This window comes from Aethalodelphis obliquidens, unplaced genomic scaffold, assembly GCF_003676395.1.
Source record: "Aethalodelphis obliquidens isolate GAN/ISIS:26980383/991018 unplaced genomic scaffold, ASM367639v1 scaffold6, whole genome shotgun sequence".
In the NCBI taxonomy this organism is placed as follows: domain Eukaryota; kingdom Metazoa; phylum Chordata; class Mammalia; order Artiodactyla; family Delphinidae; genus Aethalodelphis; species Aethalodelphis obliquidens.
The window spans coordinates 53,921,792-53,943,296 of record NW_020837950.1 but is presented as its reverse complement, the minus strand read 5'-3'; the positions used below and the strand labels follow the sequence as shown (position 1 = coordinate 53,943,296).

General features: G+C 38.7%; 1 protein-coding gene and 1 long non-coding RNA gene across 2 annotated transcripts in view; one reads left to right on the top strand and one right to left on the bottom strand.

The window, feature by feature from the left end:
- The window catches only part of LOC113619054 (uncharacterized), a 164,753-nt gene that overhangs the window by 86,688 nt on the left and 56,560 nt on the right, over positions 1 to 21,505 (top strand). Inside the window, exons 10-12 of the long non-coding RNA XR_003432261.1 lie at positions 2,705 to 2,772; positions 12,105 to 12,248; positions 13,732 to 13,838. This is a non-coding gene — a long non-coding RNA (uncharacterized LOC113619054). The remainder of the gene's footprint in view (positions 1 to 2,704; positions 2,773 to 12,104; positions 12,249 to 13,731; positions 13,839 to 21,505) is intronic.
- The window catches only part of SYNPO2 (synaptopodin 2), a 169,341-nt gene that overhangs the window by 126,723 nt on the left and 21,113 nt on the right, over positions 1 to 21,505 (bottom strand). The gene's annotated exons all lie outside the window — the stretch shown is intronic.

Sequence of the window (21,505 nt, the reverse complement as noted above, 5' to 3'; positions counted from 1 at the left end):
GTCAAAATCTGGCTTCAAAATCTGTATCTCTTTCAGAACAAACCATGTTAAACAACACGGCAACTAAAAATTTACTAAAGATTTAAAACAGATCTAAAGCAGTTTTACAGAAAACTTTTTTCTTTTAATTTATTTTTTATTTTTCGTTGCGTTGGGTCTTCGTTGCTGTGCACCGGCTTTTTCTAGTTGTGGCGAGTGGGGGCTACTCTTCGTTGCGGTGCACGGGCTTCTCATTGTGGTGGCTTCTCTTGTTGTGGACCACGGGCTCTAGGCACACAGGCTCAGTAGTTGTGGCACATGGGCTTAGTTGCTCCGTGGCATGTGGGATCTTCCCAGACCAGGGCTTGAACCCATGTCCCCTGCATTGCCAGGCGGATTCTTAAGCACTGCGCCACCAGGGAAGCCCCCGAAAATTTTTTAACCTATTTGCCTAAACTTAATCCTTCTTCCTCCTTGCAGGGCTACTGTCAATGAAAAAAAGTAGTTACAATCAATTTAGACATCCTGCGGGGTTAATGACCTTGTGAATTGATGATAATAAATGCTTAACTAATTTCTTGATTTGCTTAAAGTTTTGATAACTTCTCAACACTTAGAACTGTAAGGACCTTAAACGGTTTTGCATGCTGTTTTCCAACCTTTCATATTTTGATTCTATAGAATTTGGTTTTTGATCCACATCAACAAGTCATCCTCATTGGGGTTCAGATTTTATCATCATTTACTCCTGTGCCTATATGTAAATTGAAAAATGAAAATTGAAACCACAGACATGCACCAAAGCCAGATATTAGCATCAATCAACCTTGCTTCCCAGCTGCTGGTTTGTGGCCCATTAATGTGTTGAGTTACTGATTTTTTCCTTCAGTCCTCAGGGCAGCTGTACAGGGCCCAGGTAGATCAAGACCCCATATCAGAAGCCTCTGGCCAGGAGCAACGTCGTCTGTTCACCCAAAATGCAATAGAAATATTTTCATGTCCAATGTGTGGCATCACAATAAAAAGTCCATGATGCACTACCCTAAATAACACTGCTTAAAGGTTCTACCTTGTTCCTCTTCTATTGAACTTGATAGATTCCAACTCTGGAAACGTATAAAAAATATTGTTTTGCCAGCATATTGGTAAAGGAAGACAAGCTTTCCCTTTAGTTTGAATTCAAAGAATTCCAAAAAACTCCAAAATTTATTTTCCTTTTCAGTGTTGAGATAAAGAAGTGTTTTTCACTTGTCTCTTTCCCTTGAAAATTATTTTTATGTTCTTTTACTCAGTGTTCCTCTTAGATTTAGCAAGTGCTGGTTTAAAAATAAAATTGCAGATTTTCAGGGTGGAGCATATTATACATCACTCATGGACAAGACTCCTACAGCCAAACACAGAGATGTGAGAAATGATGCAGAGATCCCACAACACTATCCTTGGAAAATTTGTAAGGGACACTCCAGAAAGATAGATATTTGTTCCAATGATAATGCCAATGAACTACCAAGGGCCTGCCTGTGTATTACTCTCATTAACAATGGTTATTTAACATTTCAGGTTTTAAATTGCAGAAAGCAAATTCTTACACAGGTGTTCTCATATTGCAACTTAATGTTGACACGAAAAACACCATTTCATGGCAAGCACTAATCCTAGATATGGTCTGTGCTCAGTTCCCATGAAGGGTTCTATTGAGCCAGGAAAAAGTAATTGAATATCGATAGTGCATGAAATCTAGCTATTTATTGGCTAAAGTTTACATTTTATAACTGGCAGAAGATCAATTGCTTCAAGATGCTTGCTTTCATAGGATAAAATTTCTTATTTTATTAACAATAACCAGTCAGATACAAGCTCAAAACTCTGTTATATTTCCAAAGGCAGGGACAGGAAGCTTTTCAGAGCATTTCTTTTCCTAAACTAGAATCTTCCTTTGAATCCCACACTAAGTGCTGCCTTATTCTTTGTGGGGTCAGTGCTGCCTCTATCTCAGAATACAGGTAGGTCAGCGAAAACACTGTCATCTATTTTCGAACATCATGGGATCTTTGAAGTGAAAACTCTTATAAATAGTTGAAAGCATATTCTCAGAAGTCTGTTTGGAAACTATATGGTTTTGTTCAGAAGAAGATACCTGCTGAGGAAAGAGATTACAAGGCTGTGGATAGCCACGAAATCAAAGGGTTTATAGCAGCTGGCACACTGCTTATGCTTCACCGTGCTAGATTCACACAGAGTGGTTTAAAAAACATGTTGAAATTTTGAGCAGTCAGAAGTGTTTAATTCAGAAAAAAACCCAAAAACCTGTTATTTGCAGAATTCAAATTAATGACTGATGTAGTAAGGAGTTTTCACCCAGGAAATAAACAAATATTTGCTGATTTTTAAATTATGTATAAGGTTGGCCCTGCAGTAGGCATTCCATAAAAGCCTGAGGCCTTTGTTGGCAATCCCAACCGAAGAGCTCTTGATTCAGTGAGCCAAAGGAATGGAAAAAGATCCATGGTATACAGGTGGGTAATAATGGACTGGGTGTGGAACTAGTAGTTTCTGAGAATCTGGGATCCCACTGATTTGCTCACATAATTTCGTATGCCTCACTTACTCCCAGCTATTTCTGATCTATGCAGCAGACTTGGATTCTTCATATGGTTTAGATTATAGAGAAAATAAGTGATATCAATTCATTTCACTATAGGATTGCTTTTTTTCTTCTTTCTAGGGAGAGTCAAGCTTCTTGGGAGTATGGCACAGATGTATACAATTTTTCACAAAGGAGCCCACCATTTTGTAAGTGTTCAATAAATATTAAAAACAAAAATAACCTAATGACCTAATACTTGAGGAGTTAAAAGTTCTCATACATTGAAACGTCAGCTGTGTAATAGTTTAATATCATAGCAAGGACCCAAACTAATAGTCAGAAGACCTATGTTCTCATCCCAGCTGTGCTACTGAAAGATCTGTGAATACAGACAAATCACAAACTTTCCGATAGTCAATTTCCTTACTTAACGAATCCCTAATTTCTCAGATTTATTGTAATAATCCAACAATGTTCTTTTAAAATTGGAAGACCCTATAAGGTATGATATCCATCCTTTTGAACATCTGCATAAGATGTGATGGTATTCTCATATCTTAGGTAACGTGACTTAATAGCTATAATTTAATATTCTTTATAATAATAAAATGTTTATTGAATATAGCACTCATTTTAACTCTTAATCCAACTCAGAAAATATTAATTTGAGTCATCACCATGGGTAAAGAATTCACAAGTCAGATATTTCCCTATCCTCAAGGCAGTCATAATCTAACAAAGATGATAGACCCAGATACACCCACTCATTTATTCAGCAAATATTTATTGAATTCCTACTAGATGACAGGCACTGTGCTACAAATATGAAAAAGTCTGTACCATGACTTCAAGGAGCTTGTGTTCCAATAAGAAAGGGAAAACTTTTTTTAAAACCTGCAAATTATTCCCATACAATACATAAATGCTTTAATGGAAGTATGCACAACACAGTTTAAGAGTAGGGGTAGGAAGGAAACAATGGGGAAGATAAGAAAGTACTAAAATATGATGACTAGTACAACTGATGAAAAGCTCAGGATCAAATTTATGTTAAATTACCTATGTGATGTTTTACTTGCTTTCTCTGGTAGTTTCTAGATGTGTAAAATGGGGGGAAAATTCATATTATCTTCCTCACAGGACTTCTGTGTGAATTAAATGAGGTAATGCAGATAATGCTTTAGTATTGCACTTAGTTAATGATAAATGCTTAATAAATGTTTAATTATTGTTATCACATACATCTCCCATCTTTATTGTTTCTGAGTGCCTAATACAATATTATATACATAATAGGTTCTCTCTAAATTCTATTTTTTTTTTTCTGGTCACACCACGCGTTACGCAGGATCTTAGTTCCCCGACCAAGGATACCCACACCCCCTGCAGTGGGAGCACAGAGTCTTAACCACTGGATTGCCAGGGAAGTCCCTCTCTCTAAATTCTTAGTTGCAGTCCTACAGAGTCATTATTATGAACGTTAATCTAAAGGATTACCATCATAAATATCTATTCCAACAATATAACATTGAAGAGGTAATTTTTGTTTACTAAATTAATACCATCCATTTACCTTCTTAGTCCTTTGACTTTTTCTTCTATAAGCAGAATGAAGAAAATAAATAAATCAGAAACAAAATATACACATCCATGATAAATCGATTGAGGGTTCTAATTAATGGAATCTGACTTAAGCCAGATCAATTTATTAGTTATGATAATCACTATACATTTATATTTTAAAAGTGCACAGGGACTTTCCTGGTGGTGCAGCAATTAAGAATCCGCCTGCCAATGTAGGGGACACAGTTTGAGCTCTGGTCCAGGAAGATCCCTCATGTTGCGGAGCAACTAAGCCCGTGCGCCACAACCATTGAGCCTGTGCTCTAGAGTCGGCGAGCCACAACTACTGAAGCCCGCGCGCCTAGAGCCTGTGCTCCACAACAAAGAGAAGCCACTGCAATGAAAAGCCCGCACACTGCAATGAAGAGTAGGCCGCACTGGCCGCAACTAGAGAAAGCCCGCGCGCGGCAACGAAGACCCAGTGCAGCCAAAAATAAATAAACAAATATTTAAAATAAATAAATAAAAATGCACAAGTACTTAAGTCAGAAAGAGAAAAACAAATACCGTATGCTAACACATATATATGGAATCTAAGAAAAAAAAATTGTCATGAAGAACCTAGGGGTAAGACGGGAATAAAGACACAGACCTACTAGAGAATGGACTTGAGGATATGGGGAGGGGGAAGGATAAGCTGGGACAAAGCGAGAGAGTGGCATGGACATATATACACTACCAAATGTAAAATAGATAGCTAGTGGGAAGCAGCCGCATGGCACAGGGAGATCAGCTCGGTGCTTTGTGACCACCTAGAGGGGAGGGATAGGGAGGATGGGAGGGAGGGAGACGCAAGAGGGAAGAGATATGGGAACATATGTATAATTGGTTCACTTTGTTATAAAGCAGAAACTAATACACCATTGTAAAGCAATTATACTCCAATAAAGATGTTAAAAAAAAATCAAGAAGCCTGAAAAAAAAAAAACTGCACAAGTACTTTTTGGAATGTTCCATCATACTTAACTTAATGAAAAACTATTTCAATTTTGTAGTCTCTTTGGAAATAATTGAAGGGCTCTGTACACATACACACACAAAAATGAGGATTTGAAGAACTCATTCAGCTAAAGTGAGGGGCTGGATTCAAGAGGAAGAAATGAGGTATAAATTTTTCTATTAAAAATTAAAATCCAGGGCTTCCCTGGTGGCACAGTGGTTGGGAGTCTGCCTGCTAGTGCGGGGGACACGGGTTCGAGCCCTGGTCTGGGAGGATCCCACATGCCGCGGAGCAACTAGGCCCACAGCTAGTGAACCTGCGCGTCTGGAGCCTGTGCTCCGCAACAAGAGAGGCCGCGATAGTGAGAGGCCCTCGCACCGCGATGAAGAGTGGCCCCCGCTTGCCACAACTAGAGAAAGCCCTCGCACAGAAACGAAGACCCAACACAGCAAAAATAAATTAATTAATTAATAAACTCCTACCCCCAACATCTTCTTTAAAAAAAATAAAATAAAATCCAGCTCTTCACTACTGGGAAAATATAACTAAATATATTTCTTTTTTTTCCTGCATTATTAGCCAAAGCCAGGTAAGAAATCCCTTGATTTTAGAACTTTGAGAGGCATTTGATTTTCTAAAAGGACATTCTGAACTCTTTATGCTGATACAAATTTAAAGATGTAAATGACTCAGTTACTCATGAAAATCTAAAAGCATTAATCTAAATTTTAAAAAGGTCCAAAGCATTGGCCAGTTTATATTCTTATGGCAAATAAAAAGTAGCATTCAACTGGCTTTGTTTTTCTGTATGCATCTATTCTTTTTTTTTCTGCCAGTTTTTTTGAGATATAATTGACATATAACATTGTACTGGTTTTAGGTGTACAACACTATGACTTGACACATGTATATATTGTGAAATGATCACCACAATAAGTTGAGTTAATATTCATCACCTCACAAAGTTACAAAGTTATTTCTCTTGTGATGAGAACTTTTAAGATCCACTTTTGTGGCAACTTTCAAATATGTGATACAGTACTGTTAGCTATAGTGACCATACTGTATGTACATTATATCCCCAGAACTTAATCAACCGGCTTTATTTATTTTTTTAAACATCTTTATTGGAGTATAATCGCTTTACAGTGGTGTGTTAGTTTCTGCTTTATAACAAAGTGAATCAGCTATACATATACATATATCCCCATATCTTTTCCCTCTTGTGTCTCCCTCCCTCTCACCCTCCCTATCCCACCCCTCTAGGTGGTCACAAAGCACCGAGCTAATCTCCCTGTGCTATGCGGCTGCTTCCCACTAGCTATCTATTTTACATTTGGTAGTGTATATATGTCCATGCCACTCTCTCACTTTGTCCCAGCTTACCCTTCCCCCTCCCCGTGTCCTCAAGTCCATTCTCTACGTCTTCATCTTTATTCCTGTCCTGCCCCTAGGTTCTTCAGAACAATTTTCCTTTTTTTTAGATTCCATATATATGTGTTAGCATATGGTATTTGTTTTTCTTTTTCTGACTTACTTCACTCTGTATGACAGACTCTAGGTCCATCCATCTCACTACAAATAACTCAATTTCGTTTCTTTTTATGGCTGAGTAATATTCCATTGTATATATGTCCGGTTTATTTTTTGCTTCTGCTCTCTCTTTTTCCTTCTTTCCCTTCCTCTCTCCTTTCTCTTCCCATCCATCCTTCCCTCTTTCTTCCTCTTTCATTCTTTCTATTCTTCCTCCCTTCCTTCTTTCCTTTCTCTTTATCTCTACCTTTCACTTTTTTTTCTTTATATGGCCAGGGATCAGGATCTTTCTTAAGTGCTGGCAAAGAAGCAATGAATAAGATAGACATGATTCCTTCCTCAGAGCTTACAATCTTCTATGGAAAACTGTTAATTAAACAAGTGTTTTTATTACAACATTAGCAGTGCTATATAATCAGGCAAATACAGTGTAGGACAAGAGCACATTTTTGTGGAATGTTTAGTTCATGAACAAGAAATAGTTCATTACCCAGGGTTTTCGAAGTTGGTTTACATTTTACTATGTAGGTATTTATGTATAAGTATATAAATACAAAAATACAACGTAAGAAAACTGCCTCACAGTATCCCAGGGTGATTAGGCTAATCCTCTTCACCAGACATTTATAAAATAAAAGAACAAACGAAAGAAAGATTAAAGAAAAAAACATCCTTTTGTATCTATGTGGGGATGACCTAAAACTTTCTGAGTAATGTCTAATCTTTCTAAAGAAATGTCACTGCGCACATTTGGATGCCTTTGGACCTAGTCTGGATTTTCAAGTCTCAAAGTATCAGTTATGACCTAATAAGACCTATGCCATCTGGTTTTTTCTTGTTGGGAGAAGCTTTTTTTCATTTACTATAGAAGGACATATTTTAATTGTATTTCTTCCCACACAAGTTTATATGCAGGTTGACAAGCTTTCTCAAACATCAACACTTCTGATTCATCATAAGGTTTTTTTCCTGCAGTATAATCACAGATGACTGTTTTCCAAATGCTTTTTATAAGTTTTGATCCTGACCAATTAGCAAATAAACCCCTACATGGACTGATTAGTTCTGAACAAACCTCTTGCCATAAAACATCAACACTTCTTACAGGGTAACACATCAACAATTATGGTTCAGTTCTAATTTACTGCACCTACTTGCCTTCTTGGAGGATGGCAGCAGGCCAGGCAGGAATATCCAGGCTGGTTTGAAAGCTCGTTCTGGTTGCCTAGCAAACCTCCTGTCGTAGGAGCCTGGCAGCCCGGCCTCTACAGAGCCCGAGCACCCAGCACACACCCTCCTCCTCCCAGGATGAGGTCCAAACACAAATGCTATTTTAATAACAGAATACTTTCTTCTCTTCCGTAATCAACCCATGTACATATTTAACACAGAGCATTATAAAATTAAAAATGGGGGAGAAGTAGTTGAATATTTCTAGATCAGTATAATTTCCTGACCAATTTCTGTAGAATATCAGCACAACACAAATAAGTAGGATGCTTTTTTTCAAGATAGATGGCACAGCTAAATTTTCCAAAAATTTAAATGATATCCATAAGTATATATGTAAAACTAAGGCAACTACTAGATACCAATAGCAGCAACAGCCTTTGCAAACTCTCTGTCATCTATGGAACATTAAACATCCATCATTTTCCAAAGTTCTGTCATGATTGTAACTCCTCGGTCGTTTTTAGGAAAAAACAAGGTCTAGAATAACATCCTTGAAAGCAACCCTGGGTCAGCATGGCCACCAGTACGTATCATAAAGCAGATACAAGTCTCTACATTCATAGAGACATAATATAGTACTATCTTGCAGCTATACTACTAGAATGTATAAAATGTAAAAGTTATTTTTTTTGACAATTCTACTTTTCCAGCACAGAGGGCTGATGTTTTCAAACATAAACGACACTCTTTCTCTTTCCCTCTCTCTCCTTCTATCTTTCTCACTCCCTCTACCTCTGTCTCTCTCGTGCAATTTCAAGAAAGCTCTGGGAAGCAACATGGTAATGGAGAAATACTTATCTGAGAGTCAGGGCACTTGAATCTAGGTTCTGCTCAGACACTACCCAGTTGCATAGCTTTGAACAATTCATTTTACTTTTCTGCGCCTCAATTTCCTCATCTGTAAGAGTACAGGATTGGCCAGGGTAATTTTAGGGTCTCTTCTGATTGCAACATTTTATGTGTTGTCTGTAAAATTAAAGAGAATCCAAGAGCCACTATGAGTTAGAAAAATAAGAGTAAATATCTGAATAATGTCAAATTTTGATTTTTTTTGAATGCAGAAAATATCTGTGGCAGGAATCTCATCTCCTCTGCTCCACACCTGCTAGGCTCCAGGCTAGGCTGTGTATGTTGGACAAGCTAGCGAGCTAGGACTAAGAGGAGGTTTTGGTTTTTGCTGAAGGGGAAAGAAGACGACTCCAGGAAGAGAATGAAATAGATGGTGACTCCAGAAGTATGCCTCTAAGAAAGAGGTGTCAATCTACGGACAGGGATGGTCTAGGCAGGGGCTAACAGAGGATGAGTCCCTGCTGCTTCTGCGTCCACTTGCTGAGGTGGGGAGGGGAGCGCATTCTCACTCTTTATGGACAGAAGCCCTGGGGAAGCAGACCGCCCCCCGCGCTGCTGGGCTTTGGCAGACTTAGGAGAGCTGGAGGACAGCACCCTGGCTCCTCTAGTGAAAGGCATGTTTGACTATCATAGTAATAATCTCCTTTATTACATTTTATAACTTATAGCGTCTTACAGTCTTTGTTGCATTACACCTTTGAATAATGTGACTCTTGTAACTGACTGTATTTTTCTCTGTGCTTTGACTGCTAGAAAGTTCATAGACCAAACTGCAGCCTGGCTCTCAGGGTTACTGTGCACTGTGTGATTTTGTACAGGTTTGCACTGCACATCTCCAGGGGGTGCTGTGTTCCCTTTTGAGTAGGTGTTGGCGCCATTTAATCAAGGCAGAAGAAGTAGTCCTTTAGTCACCCCTATTATTCTTTCCCCCTATCTCCAATGGATCATCCAGACCTTTCCACTGCATGAAACAAACATTCCTTAACCACATCCTATTCTCCTCAACACACTGCAGCTGCCACAATTCACATCCTCACCATATACCACAGTTGCAACAGCTTCCTAGCAGCTCCAGACATGTGTAAAACAGCAGAAGGTTTTCTCCTCTCCTGGAGGGCTCAAGAATTATGGAAAGAATTTTCACTGTTGCTCCCTATCACACACTGACAGGACAAAACCTAAGATCTCTATCGGGGCTTACAAGGTCTTCCTAATCTGGCCCTGCCCACCTCTCCAGTTACCTCCTATAATCCCCAGCTCTGTTCTCCATTCACGGATGTGCTTGTAGTTCCTCAGATATACACCATGCCATGCCTCCTTGCCGGTTCAAATATTGTTCCATCTGCTCCAAGTGCATTTCTCCTCGAGAAAAGCTCCTACCCTCTCCCCTATGACACTGCACATTCTGGAGGCAGGGTCTGTGTCCGACTGATCTTTGTTTTCCTGGTACCTAGCAAGACGGGGGTAAGGGATTAAGAGATACAAGCTACTATGTATAAAATAAATAAACTACAAGGATATATAGCACAACACAGGAAATACAGCCAATATTTTATAATAACTACAAATGGAATATAACCTTTAAAAATTGTGAAACTATTTTGAACCCCTGAAACTTATATGATATTTTACATCAACTATACCTCAATAAACAAAATCTCAGAAGTTTTTAGACCTTTTTAAAATGTCTTAATAAATAAATAAATAAAGCAAACAAATAAATAAAATGTCTTGGGGTTCTGAGGCATCAAAGTTGGGAAACTGTCACACTGAGCTTTCAGGGTACCAACTCCATATCTATAATTGTAACCCAAACTCAGCAGGCAGAGTTATAATCACATATTGCACCCCTAAGTTCATGGAGAACTCTTACTTATCCTTAAGACAGTTCCCACCTCCTTTTCCTCTGAATATACTGGAGACAGAATTAAACTGATGTTTAATGTTATTAACATGTTTAAGTGATGTTAATAATAATTAAATACAGCTGCATTCAGGAGCTCTATTAGGGTTAGACTTTAATGAGCCTGAAGGTAATAAATGTTGCTCAGGGAAAGTTACGGAGCTCAAGATATTTAGGCTTTTGTCTTCACAGAACAGCCTTAAAGGATAAGGAAGAATGACATAGATCATAAGCCCTGACACCTGGGGTCTATATTAAAATTGGAGCTCCTGATATTTAGGTGATGACAATGAACTATGACTAGCAAAAAAATGCAATAAATGGAGTGGGCTTTGGGGATGGAAAAAAATCAGTGCATTATTTCCAAGTAGGCTGGGCTTTTAAGGCCAATAGCCGTGTGATTCGAGGTTGGCATATTACTGGCTGGTGAGTCTAGGTGGCAAATCATATCTGCTGTGTCACATGCTAGTAAGTCCAGGTAATGAAACTGTTATTTCCTTGGGTTCTCTTGCTATGTCAGCAATATTTTCCATCCTGATGCTTCCCTAACCACACATTTGTTTAGTTACCATGGCACTGAAATGACCACATTCTTGAAACTTTGGTGTCCTCCACAAAATTAATTAGACTGTAAACAGAAATTCTAGCAAAGTGGTACATCTCATCATGCAATGAAATTACCAGTGCAGCTGGGAGCATATGCCATGGAAGGAAAAGGAGAATCACTCTTACTCTAAGAAAAAATCTGTTATTGGATTACTATAGCTACAAAACTGTGTATTAGGTTTTATGTGCCTAGGACGGCAATTTGCAGAATAGTTTTCAAAATTCCAGTAATATGTTGGCTACTCAACTTCAATGCACAATATTGGGGCTTTTGCAACTGACAGACTGACAGAAACAAGACTGGAGAGAAGCTGCTTGATTGCCTCGAGAGTGGCCTGAAGGAAAACCACCCTTTAAAACAGTGGAGATGCCAGCAGGACAGCCTGTCACTTTCTAAGAACTGAGCTTTATTCACCTGGCCAGAGAAGACATAATCTGAAAGAAAATTTCTCTATATCTTTTTGGAGATTCTTCAGCCCTTCACACAGAAATGGTGTGTCATACATCTTGGGACCAGCGCAGATGACCCTGTCAAGTGGCTAAGAAGGTGGGCGTGAATGCCCAGGGGCAGGAGAGGAAATGCCAGCAGGCACAACCCATCCAACATCGAGCAAAATCCTGGCCTTTTTTGCTCTGAATCCCCTTTTGGCTTCTATGTTGCCAGTGCATTAGGTGCATGTTTGGGGAAATATTTCTACCCTCTTAAGATCCATGTTATTATTACTAATGAATTAACTCAGAATGCTCATGGCTTTGTTCCATCCCAAAAGATAACACCTAAAAGGCAATGCCAAATTAAAAATTTCTATCATTTGCAATCACGCCACAAGACTCTCTTCTGCTAATTCTAGATCCCCATGCTCTGAAAATTAAAAATGGGCAAAGATTTCCTGCAGACCTGTACAGTCCTGGAATAAGGGTATACCCATGACAGAAGAGATTGTTTTCGATATATATCCACTGGGGAATGCTACACACCCACACAAAGCTGCCAGGTACTGCCTTTCACATTTAAAAGCTGTAATTTACTGACAGATATGTAAAATCTGATGTATTTAGTCAGCTCCTGTCAACCACATGTGTACTGAAACACAAACTACATAGAAGTGCAAATTATTCCATCTGAGATCAGCATTAATTGAAACTTAGAGTAACAATCCCCTTAAAACTTTCTTGAAAAACTTGTTGCCACATGAACTCCAGTGGTTTTTGTTTTGTGGTTTGTTTTGTGTTTGTTTGTGTGTGTGTGTGTGTTTAGTGGAGCCTATTGAGCTATCTGTCCTTTGCTCATGCAAGGAATTTTTCGTAAGGAGAGGTTCAGGAAGCTAAGGAAAGGAGCTACGTTATAGAACACACAGGTTACACCGATGTTAAGAGCCAGTATCCTCTCCAGTGGGTCTGCAGTCTGCAGGCATGTCCTCAGCTACACTCAACAGCCAGCCTCTGTATTCTAGGAGGGATGACACAGGTCAATTAACCATCTTGTTTGTATTTAGAGCTAGGAAGCAAACTTAAAGTTCAATATTTGGGGTTTTACATTATATACTACGTGTGAAATTTAGCTAAAACGCCAATTTTCCCAAGTTGCCACCATGCTGTGTGTATGGCTGAGACATTTTCCCCCCAGATATATGCAAGGAACCTGGATACTGCAGTTCCTTTATTATATATCCATGACATGTATTGTTTTATTTACAAGATTTACTTTGTATTTTAGCACGTATGTATAATTAAAAATATATGCATAGATAGGGTCAGCTAGTCCAAATATGGCGAAATTATACTATATAGATGATACTTCCAGTAAAAAGATCTTATTTCTTCTTGACAGCCTGAGCCTATTAGCTGTCTGAAATCCCTAGGTATAAAGTGATTCTTATAGGACACTTTTCCTTGGAGCTTAAAATGTAAGACAATGGGCTTCCCTGGTGGCGCAGTGGTTGAGAGTCCGCCTGCCGATGCCGGGGATGCGGGTTCGCGCCCCGGTCCGGGAAGATCCCACATGCCGCGGAGCGGCTAGGCCCGTGAGCCGTGGCCGCTGAGCCTGCGCGTCTGGAGCCTGTGCTCCGCAACGGGAGAGGCCACAACAGTGAGAGGCCCGCGTACAGCAAAAAAAAAAAAAAAAAAAAAGTAAGACAACACTATGTCTCTCTATCCTATTACAAAGGCGGCCTTATATTCACAACTAACAGAAATCAGAAAATGCCAGAAGTTAATGTACTGGAAAAGGCTGTTAACCCTCTTTGGTTTTATAAACAAATATGGTATGTGTCTCTTTGTGTGAACATGTAGGTCCCAAATGAATATGTAGGTAGAAAATATATAGGTCCTATGAATATGTAGGTAGAAAAGAGTTAAGAGCAACACCTATTTGACCATCCCATCAGGCTAGAAAGTAGACAGTTGGAGTTTCCTCAGGGAATTCTTTAGAAGGATAAAGTAAGGAGCACCACCAATATGGCATATTTTTCCTTGCAGAACGGATCATCCACCTGCGGATCTTGGAGCAGAAAACCAATCTATTTTTTTCTCTAAAACTGAAGGAGTTCTTGAGGGAAGGAAACAGCCCTGTACATTATGCAGAGGTATGTCCACTTCAGATAATATCTGATTAGGACTGGTAACAAAAAGAATTTAACAGTAACAAATTTTCCGTGTGGTTAACTGGAATTACTAAGTGGCTAAAAAATTAAACTGAAGTACAAAAACATGTTTTCCATGTGAGTTTCCCTTTGACCTTCATTCCTTCCTCATTTATTTAACCATTCTATGAGCATATGCTAGACACTAAGGATGCAAGGATGAATAGGATACAGTCCCTACCCTCCGGGTGCTCCCAGGGTAGTGAAGGAAACAGCCATATGAACAGGTAATTATGAAACAATGTGTTAAGTGACAATGATATGCAGAGTATTATAAAAATATAGAGGTAATTCATTCAGGGCCAAGACACCTCACCTTCTGAGGAGGTGACAGAAGTTTGCCAGGTGAAGGAGGAAGAGAATTACATATTGAGGGAGAAGCAAGAGTTAAGACAGGGCTTCCCTGGTGGCGCAGTGGTTGAGAGTCTGCCTGCCGATGCAGGGGACACAGGTTCGTGCCCCAGTCCGGGAAGATCCCACATGCCGTGGAGTGGCTGGGCCTGTGAGCCATGGCCGCTAAGCCTGCGCATCTGGAGCCTGTGCTCTGCAATGGGAGAGGCCACAACAGTGAGAGGCCCACATAACGCAAAAAAAAAAAAAAAAAAAAAGAGTTAAGACAGATGACCAAAAGAAAAAAAAAAAGTATAAATATAAATGTATGTATACATGCATATATGCATATATGTGAAGAGTAACTATAAGCAATTGGTGTTACTGAAGTTTAAAGCTCAAATAGTTTAAAAAAATGATAAGGCTAAAGAGAGCATCATCAGTAAAGGATCCATTTTTCCAAAATTAAAGAGCACTTGCTTTAGTCTGAAAGCCATGAGGAAACACTGAAGGATTTTAATTAGGAAAGTAGCATGGGCCAATATATGTTTCGCCAACATCACAACAGCTGGCAGTTACGTAAAGGATAGATCTGAAGGTAAGATCTGGGCTAGAGACAGAGACATGAACAGCATTCTCATAATAGGGGCAGTAGAACCTCCGAGAAGGAAATAATCTCCTAGGGATAGTGTGCAGAGCAAGAGGCCGTGGGCTGACCATGAAACCCTACAGCATACCCACATTTAAAGGCTAGGTAAAGGACTTAGGTGGATTTTATTGACAATCTTCCTTGGCCGGAGGAGATTATTCTTGATTTGGCCGGTGTGCCCACCTACTGCCTGGTTATTCCATGATTAGATTGGTGTCCAAAAAAGAAACGGTTTCATATGTGTATTTTGAAAATATTAATTTGATTTAAGATTTATTTCATCCTCAGCAAAATTGTTCCAGTATGCAATTTTAATAAAGTTGGAGTATGAAATATATATTTCTTATTAGATCACACCAAAACTACAAAGAGTTTTCTTGATGGTTAAATTACCTTACAGTGTAGAGAGAGAAAGCATAGGAAATGATTGCCTTTCCTCTGTTCCATGGTGGGTTATTTTATTCTTAGAGCCCATGCATGGTCCACGACAGAACAAGTACCTGGTAGTGTGCCCACTGTAGGTGCCAAGAACTGTTGTATCTACTCTAATATGTGTGAAGCTGGATCACTTAAATAAAAGTTGTTCTTCATGATATGGGTGATCTCACCCACTCCAATGACTTCAACCACCAGCTGCACACAGATGCGTTCCAAATCCTTGCCTTTCTTCTGAGCTCTGGAGCCTTATGAACAGTTGCCAACGAGGCACTGTGGATGGCCTCCAGGGACCTCCCACTTCAAATGCACAAAAGTAAACTTGTTTTCTTTCTCATACACGTGTTCCTTCTCCTATAGTCACTATCTCCAAGAATGACACTAAAATTTGCTCAGCTACCCAGGTCAGCTCGGATTCTTCTTTCTCCTACACCACCTCTTGCAACCCTTCAACCACCTAACCCTACAGAATCTAATTATTGATCAATGGTCTTCATCTCCTCTTTTCTACTCCTCATCCTCTGTCCTCTCCCAGCCTTTAAGTCCCTCACCCAACCAATCCTAACTCCAGGGTTTGATCATATTATTCCTTAAACGTGTAAAATGTTTTTAGTGGATTCCCATAGCCTTTTGAAAATTCTGACTTCTTAGGTGCCACAAGTCCCCCCATGATGTGGCTCCTGCCCAACTCCCCAGCTTTATGTTTCGTCTGTGGCTCTCCACCCTCAGCCTGCCCCACACGTTCACATTCAATTATACCGTTGAATGTGAATTCAATTATATTTTTTATATGCAATTCGATGGACTTGGGAATCTAAAATAGTCATTGCATTACCTCTGACACACTTGAACAAGAATTAAATAATTTCTAATTTACTCAATAATCACCTAACGTAACGATACACGTCATGTCTTTTGGCAAAAACAAAAACTAGATATATTGAGTTAAAAAGGCAAATGAAAATCTTATCCCGATGTTTGGATTAAGTCTTTTTTAAAAATAAGGAGGAATTCCCTGGCGGTCCAGTGGTTAGGACTCCACGCTTTCACTGCTGAGGGCCCAGGTTCAATCTGTGGTCGGGGAACTAAGATCCCGCAAGCGCACGGTGCAGCCAAAAAAAAAAAAAAATTTAGGAAAATGCAATCTATAAAATTTCCTTTTAAAAATTACTCTCTTGTTTCACACAGTCTAATTAGAGTCTGTTTCATTATAATTTTATCTGAACTCTATATGCTGTAGTGCAAACCCTGTGAGTCATAGGATAACTATTCCCAGTTTGTAGCCAATTCTCCAGAGAAGCGAAGGAAAAAAGAAACAACTGCCTTTTAAGGAAATCAAACCTGTTTCTAGAGATAAACCTCTGTCCATTTCTATTGGAACATATTCTCAACAACCAAAAAAGAGAATACTATAAAATACAGGTCTATTGGATGAGCCATGTGGAAAATACGTCTGTAGGTTTATTTAATGTTTCTCCTATGTCAAAATCTATTATACATAAACACATTACATAAACATGTGCACCTGGGCACATGTGAAATGGTAAAAATAAAAGGACATTTCTTTCTCTGCAAACATTACAACATCTGGTCGCAGTTTGGAATTATATTTTGGCTACTCTGTTAAAGAAATTTGTTTTTAAAAGTAAAAAAAGAAGAGAACTTGGAGTTTCTAGGAACCTTATAAAACATGAAATTTGTATTGCAAAGCATTTGTATAGAAAGCTGAATGGGAAAGATTGTAAAAAGTAGGGCCACGCAGCAGGCACTGTTCAATTAACCCCTCTCTGCCTAACTCTACAATTTGATGGGAAAACTATCACTTCAGTTTTTACTTCTCTCTAACTCTGCTCATTCTCTGATTTTGAAAAGTGAAAGAATATAAAATTTTAGTATTGGGAGGCTTGATATTTAGCTATTTTTCCAAATATTTTGCAACTGTTTTATTCTCCTTACATTATACCAAAATATGCCTGCCACTAGTCTTTTTGTCAGTGTCTTGGACTGAACTAGAAAAATGACTCCTGGCATAATCAAATTCTTCTTTTAAAGTAAAGCACAAGGGATTGATGTTTATCCAGTAACACAAATCCATTTTTACAGATTGAAATATTTTTAGTGTTGCTACCTGGAAGTCATATATAATAAGAAATACACATATACATGTATGTACATATATCTACATAGTATAAAACCAGGTTTTGTTTTTGACTAAATTCTTTCCTACTTCTCTTATCCAAACAACAAAGCTATAGCTGAAGAATTCAAAAATTAAAAACTTGATTCCCGGATATTGTCACAACACCCTAATGCCATTATTCAGTCAGAGAATTGCAATCGTTGAATTCTATGAATCTGAGGGGGGAGGGACTTGTTTTTAACCAAGTTACTTTTAATCAACTGACAGGGTTTAATATGAAGAATAGGTAAAACACTTGTACTAATCAATATGAAGAACACAAATAACCTAAAGGTATTCTAAAGATATGAATAGGCAATTCACAGAAGAAAAAACACATACAGCCAATAAACAAATGAAGAGATATTCAAATTACCTGGTGGTCAGAGAAATACAAATCAAGACCACAAAGAGATAACATTTTATACTTAGAAGAATGGCAAAAATTTAAAAGTCAGATCAAGTGTTGGAGAAGATGTAGAGGCACAGGGTACCTTAGGCATTGCTGGTGGAATTGTAAAATCATGCATCAATTTGAAAAAGAGTTTTTTCTCCTAAACCTGATCATTTACAAATCTATGACCCAGCAATTCCACTCCTGGGTTTATAGCTAAAAGAAACCCTTGCCCTCTTGCAGCAGGAGACATGTTCCAGTAGCATTGCTCAAAACAGCAAAAACCTGGAGCAGCCCACATGCCCCTTGACAAGCAAATGATAAGTAAACTGTGAGATGTTCACATGGTGGAATACTATACATCCAACAAAACAAATGAACAAGTTGCAGCCATATGGATATATCCTAGTGATAATATCTTAAGTGAGAAAAACAGTCTCCAAAGACTAAATACAGCAGGATGCCCTTTTTATAAAGTTAAAAACAACTAAAATTAAAATATCTACTTCTTAAGAATGCATACATATCCAATAAAACTATATAAAAAGAAAGGCAAGGGGGCTTCCCTGGTGGCGCAGTGGTTGAGAGTCCGCCTGCCGATGCAGGGGACATGGGTTCGTGCCCTGGTCTGGGAAGATCCCACATGCCGCGGAGCGGCTGGGCCCGTGAGCCATGGCCGCTGAGCCTGGGCATCCAGAGCCTGTGCTCCGCAACGGGAGAGGCCACAACAGTGAGAGGCCCGCATACCGCAAAAAAAAAAAAAAAAAAGAAAGAAAGGCAAGTAATGATGAATACAGAATTCAGAATGATGCTTACATCGAGTCAGAAGAGGCAGAATGATATGGTGGGAGATGGGGGTCCATAATGTTAGATGTAGGTTATTTTTTTAGTTTTTGGTTAGGAAGTTGAGGTCACATGTGCTTATAATATTATTAAAAATAGCTTAAAAATGTTCTGTGAACTAAGGATTATAATTATTCCAATTCTGTGCTCCTGTTGTCCAAAGTAAAAAAAAAAATTTTAAGTAAATAAAAATTCACAGTCTGGCTCAAACACTTTCGAAGGCATTATTTTTTAGAACAAATAATGACCTTATTTGTTTGTTTTTCTGTTCTTTTGAAGGACATTTTTACATCTAATATTTTTCATTATGTAAAGAATACTTCCAAATATCAAAGTAAAACATATAAAATATCAACATATTTAGCACTAAGTCCAATGGATTTAATCTTCCCTAACAACTCTGATTTTGCTATAAGAGTAACTATTGATACTTTGTCTTTCTCTCTCTTTCTCCTTCCAATATCCTAAAAAACACTTTCCCAGACCATCTTTTCCCTCAAGTAGATGCCATCTTCAGTCTTTCTGTTTTCTCACCAGTCACATCCTATTTGCTATCTTTCTTTCACTGCCAAACTTTAAATATAATTGTCTATACTTGTATCTCCACTTGCCCTCCTCTAATTCCCATTCACTTCCCAGCCACTACTATGTGGCTTTCAGCCCTACTGTTCTATTAAGAAATGATCACCCAAATCCTCCTTTGTGTCAGTGTATGCTCTTATCATCCTTTTCCTTGAACCATGAAATATTTGTCACTGATAACCCGTTCCTTAAAATACTCTCCTTTCTTAACTTATCAGAAATGCTTTTGCTCTTTCTATCTCTCTTGTGACCTCTTTTAACTTCTTTCATTGGCTCCTTTTTCTCTGTCCATACTTTATAAATTGGTCTTCCCCAAGATTCTGTCCTCTGGTCTCTTTGCTTCTTGCTTCATGTATCTCAGCTATTTCCTCAGATAATCTCTAGTACTGGTAACTCTCCTGAGCCCAGACCCATGCTCTTAACTCTTCATTACATAGCTCCTTCTGGATGTCCAAATTCAGTTTATTTAGAATTAAATTTATTTTCTTTTCCCCGTAATTGCTCCTCATCCTCCTGTGAAATCTTTCAATAAATGCTATATCCATCCCTTTGTCTTCCAAGATAAAACCTCCAAACTACAGTCCATTCTTCCCCTGTTCTTGCCATCCACATCTATATCTTTCTAATTTGTTTGTATTTCTTTCTTTTTCAGCCCCAGTGCCCTTAGCCTAATCTAGAGTCTCATTATTTGTCGTTGGGAGTATTATAACCACCTCCTAATTGTTCTCCATCCTCCAAGCTCCACACTTCAGTCCATCTCCATATTACTATCTTTCTAAGCATGCACCAGATTGTGCCAGTCCCCTGTTCGAAAATGTTTAATGAGAATTTGAGAGAAAGAGTTTCTAACAAATAAGATGATGCATTTGAAAGGAAGAAAACAGTGGCTTTTAATCCCTGGTTTTTCTCAATTTCTCAGTTAATAAACTCAAGAGAGTCTAAAATTTGGTATCTTTTAACTCTTTCCATGATGGTGAGGTGGCAAGATCTTCATTATAGCCTTTCTATAGTTTTCCTTTGAGTCTGACACAAAGACTTCATGCAAACTGTAGAAAACAAGTGTACAGTTTCGAATGTCATCATAGGAACATGCCAATGAGCTTTTATGCGTGCACAAAGAACAAAACAATTTAAAAAAAAAGACCCAAACGTCAAAGAGGGTCATTTTGAGTAGTATCTGACTGAATTCTGTTTTATACATAATTCACTGAGATTTATCCAGTACTCATAAAAGAGATCATTATAGCACCAGAACTGAACAATTTCTCAGAAGATACTAGTCTCTACAGCTGCTTGCCGTTCATTGATCATGCCATGCTCTTGCATGCTCTTGTGTCCGTGTTGAATGTGTTCCCTAGGCCTGGAATGAATTGTCCAGTTCAGGGTCCAGTTTGAATGGTGATTCCTCTGTATTGCTTCTTGATGCTACTATGCAGAATTAATTTATTCATGATTTTGTTTCATAATCCATTATATATTCATCTCTTTAAAACCTTGTCACCTTCTTAATAGTTATAAATCTGCCTCGTCCATGGAAGTTTAACTTTCTTAAGAGCGAAGACAATGTCTCATTTACCCCAGAATCTAGCATATTTGTGGTATAATAAGAAATATATTTGGTCTTTGTCCCTAGTACCTGACACAAAACTCCTAAACCCTTGGAATTTCCTGAGTGATAAGAGTGCTTTTATTATTCACAAAGAGGCTTTTTGAGCACACCTGAGTTTATCTAATGAGGTGATTGAGAGTGGGACCCCTAGATAGCCTCAGGATGGGGCTGGTCACCAGAAAGACCAAGTGATTAGGGGCTGGAAGTCTCAGCCCCACCCATTGACCTCTGGGAAGGGAAGCGGGTGCTGCAGATTAAGCTCTATAAAAACTCTTGAACAACAAGATTTGATGAACTTCAAGGTTGGTGGACACATCACTTGCTGGAAAGGTGGTGTACCCTAGTTCCACAGGGACAGAATTTTCTGCACTCAGGACTCTTCTTGACCTTGCCCTGTATACCTCTTCATCTGGCTGTTCATCTGTATCCTTTACAATATCTTTAATAATAAACTGGTAAGTGTAATTAAATGTTGCTGCAAGTTCTGTGAGCTACTCCAGCAAGTTAATAGAACCAAGGAGAGGGTCTTGGGAGTCCCCAGTTTATAACCAGTAAGTCAGAAGCACAGGTAACAATTTGGATTTGCAAT